The following is a 6052-nucleotide window of genomic DNA, read 5'->3' as shown; positions in this document are numbered from 1 at the left end:
TGGTCTGAATGATCCTGCCTTTTTGAAATTTGTTACCCTCCAGGAACGTCATCATAAACAGTACATCTACCAAGCTGTACACGGACTATTAAAAAGTAGGGCAGTTAAAATTTAAGAGATTAATTCATCTGAATGTTTTATCGCGTTTAACCCATCTGCAGCGCCTAAAACCCATCTGGCTACGCATTTCGGACAGTTTGTCCAAGCGTAATCATCAAACGTGAACAAATATGCGGTTGATCAGGTAGTGATGGGCTGTAGAAGTCAACAAGGTAAGATGGAAGATGTTAAACAGCACCTTTGCTCTTCATGGGACATTTGAGTAAAACTAAAGTATCATGAAGTACTTTTTTTTTTTTTTACCAAAGCACTTCCATCTTGAAATAGCACAAAACCGTAATGTTGATAAATGTTTGATCAACCCATACATTTATTTCCTGGGTGTCTTTGCTGAAGCAAAATGAAAAACTTAAACTAATTTAACCATGATTGATTTAAATGAATCTGCTAAAAAGATAATGGTTTGACAGCACTACCCTAAAGCATATCCAAGTTTAATTTCTACAGTATTGTCATTCATAATTGTTTGATCATATCAATAGTACATTACTGTAGTACAATTGTACCTCAATTTACAAGCTTAATGGGTTCTCTGAGGAAACTGGACTCAAAACACTTGTATCTCAAGTCAACGTGGAAATTAATTGAAATCAATTTAAAGGGTTCCTATATTTGGGGTACTCCCGAAAATTTGAAATCAAACCATGGAGGCATGGTGGAGATGTTTACCAAACAATCTTGTCTTCCAAATGAGCTCTTTGGAATTTGAAGTGAAGTCTACTTATCTAGCGCTTTTCTCTAGAGACTCAAAGCGCTTTACATAGTGAAACCCATGATTTACATCATTCAGTTACATTTAAACCAGTGAGAGTGGTACTAGTAGCGGGTGGGACAAGTGTGGTGTGGCCGTGCCAGCAACTTGAGGGTTCCAGGTTTGATCCCCGCTTACGCCATACTTGTCACTGCCGTCCTTTGGCAAGACACGTTACTCACCTGCTCCCAGTGCCACAACACTGGTTTAAATGTAACTAAGATAATGTGTTTCACTATGTACAGCGCTTTGAGTCACTAGAGAAAAGCGCTATATAAATATAATTCACATCACAATGGCAGTGACTAGGATGGCAGAAGCAGGGATCGAACCTGGAACCCTCAAGTTGCTGGCATGGCTGCTCTACCAACCGAGCCACGCCACCTCACACAGTTTGAGACTTGAGTGACTTATTGTCTTAGTTATGTCAGCGGATAGCTCCATATATGGTAGAGGTTTACCTGAAGAACTTTGCGTGAGTCTGCTATTTTTATTCAGTTGAAGTTCCAGAAAAATAAACTATCTTCCTGTTTTGGGTCAGATTGGCTCGTAGATGCACATTAATGCTAAAATCCTCCACTGTTGCCGTTTCTAATGCAAAGTAGGACATAGTTCTAACTTATATCTGTCAGTGGACTTTATATGGAAGCACTAAAAAGTACAACATGGCTGACGGGGTGGAGACGCAGTCAAAGGGGGCTTGGCCTGGAAGAAGGCTTCAGATGTAAATAAGACCGCCCACAAAAGGGAGCATTCTAAACAGACGTTCAGAAAGCGGCTTAAAGATGGTCTGTAAAACCGAATCTATGCAAAATGTTGACCAAATAACCACCATAATGTGTTTAGTGCACCACAAGTGTTTTAAATTAAATGTAGGAAAAAATAAATAAATCATACAACCCCTTTTTTCTGTGCCCCAACACAGCACCATTTTAACACGAAGCATGCCTTTTTAAAAAGAAAAATAAACGTGGATACAAAATATTGTATACAATTAATCAAATAGAATGTACTACCAAGAACTACAGTATTTTTATGAAGTAATGGCCTAGTGGTTAGAGTGTCCGCCCTGAGATCGGTAGGTTGTGAGTTCAAACCCCGGCCCAGTCATACCAAAGACTATAAAAAATGGGACCCATTACCTCCCTGCTTGGCACTCCGCATCAAGGGTTGGAATTGGGGGTTAAATCACCAAAAATGACGCGGCACTACTGCTGCCCACTGCTGCTGCCCACTGCTCCCCTCACCTCCCAGGGGGTGAACAAGGGGATGGGTCAAATGCAGAGGACAAATTTCACCGCACCTAGTGTGTGTGTGACAATCATTGGTACTTTTAACTTTAACTTAACGTATTGTACAGCATTTACCTAGGACAGTGGACTTCTACAGTATCTCTTTCCAGCTGCTTCTCCTTATTTTCATGGATAAATGTGTGCCACTTATTCATGAATTGAACATTCTTTGTTGGCGTTAGACTCTTTCTGCTTCATAATGGTGATAGGGTCAAACTGCTTTGCCAAGTGTGCTAGACGCTCTGTCATCTTTTTGATGAATTCTTCTATATCATCCACTTTTTCTTCTCGGCGCTGTCCTTTACACTTTTTTCCTTCCCATGCTTGTAAAGGTCCATAGTGGGTAACAGATGTTTTAAGGGGTTCGCTGTGAGATTTGCTACGCCGACGTGGAGGCTTGTAACTTAAACCATAACAATTAGCGGCGAGGTAGCTCCTAACACTCCTAAGTTGCGGTAGAATAATAATATGATGAAATGTGAGGCGTGGACTCACTTGTGTGAGATACTACATTTACAATTGAAGTATGCCGAGTGGGCTACGTTAGGGTCACCTACCACAAAGGCCTGTTATTAGCCTTTGTTTTCAGCAAACAAAACCACTTTTAGGTCTGCTCATCTTCAATAACTATGTGTACAATTAAACATCGTACTGTTTTGTCACATTTTAAAAAAGGCACAAAATGGAAATATTTTAGATCAGGGGTTCTTAACCTTTTTGACCTCGGGGCCCGACTTTTCTACCACAGCGGGGCCCGGAGCTCACTCAAATATTAACACTGAAATGGTAACCTTACTGTTGTTTTTAATCATAAACCTACTTACAGTTTAACAGAATGAACTTTGTCAAATGATATGAAAGCATGTGTCAAAAAGATTATTATCAAGGCTTAGGTCAGGCTGATTACAAAAATAAATACTTATCAAATTAAGAATATAATACAAAGAAGGGACTCACAAAATTGCTAAAATAAATTAATTTAAATAAATACATTAATAACATACACTGTATATCTTGGTTAAATAAACTCCATAAAACTAAAGAGCAAATTATTTGGCACTTTAATTTTAGAATTAAAGTGCACAAAGTAATTAATCATTCATTTTGCGCCTAAGAAACTACTCTGACTTTAGTTCCAGACTTCTGTTTGATATTGTCATTACTGCCACAGGTGGTGAAAAAGTGAATTACAACTGAGTACCACTGCGGCCCATGAGGACCTTAGCTGAGAAACAGATAGTGTTTGGCGGCCTAGCATTGGCAGAGTGGTGTATAAAGAGAATGGCCAACTAAACATCAGGCGCCATGTTTGCTACCAACTAAACATCAGGCGCCATGTTTGCTACCAAGAATGTGTGATGCTGTGCCAGGATGCATGCAATTGCTGTCGTTTTGACCGTTTTCTGACAAAATAAGCAAAAATAATGTGTCTATAAATAGTTGTAATCATACTCCAGATCATAAACTTACAATAAAACATGCTTTTATTTTACACTACATTCTTGCAGTGTTTCGTGACCAGCAGGCACTCTAATGATAAATGACACGCAATTGATGGCGCAATAAATGTTAAAAAAAATACACAGAACGACCAAAAAACGAACTTATTACCCTCATTTTTCCAACATATTCATTAGCTTTGGACCAACAACCACGGAGAAGTTTAGTGTGAAGTATGTCAACTGTGGTGTCTGCCTGCAATGTAATCCTTATACTGTATGTATCACTCACTATGTATTATTATAACTCATCTTTCTCTTTTCTAAGTGAATACTTTTGTACTTATTCCCCATATTTCTGCACAACAACTCAGATATGCTAACACTGGCGAGCAGTAGAGATTATGCAGTGTTTTTTTTTTGTCCAGACCGTATTTTGCCTTATTCATTATTGACATTTTTTAATGAGATTTCCAATTCATTTTCTCATCCTTTATTACACCCCAAATGTGGTTTATTTTACTCTTCCAATGTCCGTCTATTTGTATTTGTGTTTGACTTCCTCTTCTGCTGCTACCAAGTTGCTTTCATTTAGTTTTACTGAGATTCAAAGATAGTCTGTTTTTGTCAAACCATCTCTTAAATACAAACCCCGTTTCCATGAGTTGGGAAATTGTGTTAGATGTAAATATAAACGGAATACAATGATTTGTAAATAATTTTCAACCCATATTCAGTTGAATATGCTACAAAGACAACATATTTGATGTTCAAACTGATAAAAAAAATTTTTTTTTTTACAAATAATCATTAACTTTAGAATTTGATGCCAGCAACACGTGACAAAGAAGTTGGGAAAGGTGGCAATAAATACTGATAAAGTTGAGGAATGCTCATCAAACACTTATTTGGAACATCCCACAGGTAAACAGGCAAATTGGGAACAGGTGGGTGCCATGATTGGGTATAAAAGTAGATTCCATGAAATGCTCAGTCATTCACAAACAAGGATGGGGCGAGGGTCACCACTTTGTCAACAAATGCGTGAGCAAATTGTTGAACAGTTTAAGAAAAACCTTTCTCAACCAGCTATTGCAAGGAATTTAGGGATTTCACCATCTACGGTCTGTAATATCATCAAAGGGTCCAGAGAATCTGGAGAAATCACTGCACGTAAGCAGCTAAGCCCGTGACCTTCGATCCCTCAGGCTGTACTGCATCAACAAGCGACATCAGTGTGTAAAGGATATCACCACATCAAATATCTTGTCTTTGTAGTGCATTCAATTGAATATGGGTTGAAAAGGATTTGCAAATCATTGTATTCCGTTTATATTTACATCTAACACAATTTACCAACTCATATGGAAACGGGGTTTGTACATCAATTCTATTCTTTGTTTTAGCTTCTGTGTGTTCTCTCCTGAACAAAAACGCAGACATTGTGTCGTGTTTTCTTGGCACAAGACGCTGTAATGGGAGGCTCTCCAGTGTTTGACGACAACCCTTCACTTGTCTTCTTTCCAGGTTGCGGGTAAAGCGAAGTCAAATATTTACACAATTCTCGCGGGTGGAGCAGCCCCATGATGCACAACAAGGCATTTATACGCGTCGAAAACTAACGAGGAAGCGCTGAAAACACACAGCATCATCTCAAAGTTGGTAGCAGTCATGGCGCCCTGTGGTCACGTGAGTGCCTTTTGACCAATCATTGAGGAGATGGCCTGAAACCGAGTTCTGCTCTCTCTATACACCACTCTGAACTACAGGCTCTGGCCCTAAGGTTAAGAAACCCTGCTTCAGATGACATTGGTTGATTGATTGAGACTTTTATTAGTAGGTTGCACAGTGAAGTACATATTCCGTACAATTGACCACTAAATGGTAACACCCGAATAAGTTTTTCAACTTGTTTACAGATATATACCATCAGATATATACTATCAGATATATACTATCATCATAATACAGTCATCACACAAGATAATCACATTGAATTATTTACATTATTTACAATCCGGGGTGTGGAGGGGGGTTAGGTTTGGTTGTTACCATCAGTCCTCAACAATTGAGAACAGAGAAATGGATATTGGAACAGTGTAGGTCTGACTTGGTAGGATATGTACAGCAAGTAGTGGACATAGAGAGAGAGAGAGAGATCAGAAGGCATAAGAAAAAGTATCTACATTTGATTGTTTACATTTGATTATTAACAATCCGGGGAGGGTGTTAGTTTAGGGTTGAAGTTGCCTGGAGGTGTACTTTTATAGCGGTTTTGAAGGAGGATAGAGATGCCCTTTCTTTTATACCTGTTGGGAGCGCATTCCACATTGATGTGGCATAGAAAGAGAATGAGTTAAGACCTTTGTTTGATCGGAATATGGGTTTAACGTGGTTAGTGGAGCTCTCCCTGGTGTTGTGGTTATGGCGGTCATTTACGTTAAGGAAGT

This window comes from Entelurus aequoreus, linkage group LG16 (assembly GCF_033978785.1).
Source record: "Entelurus aequoreus isolate RoL-2023_Sb linkage group LG16, RoL_Eaeq_v1.1, whole genome shotgun sequence".
Classification (NCBI taxonomy): Eukaryota; Metazoa; Chordata; class Actinopteri; order Syngnathiformes; family Syngnathidae; genus Entelurus; species Entelurus aequoreus.
Note: the sequence above shows the minus strand (reverse complement) of the source record.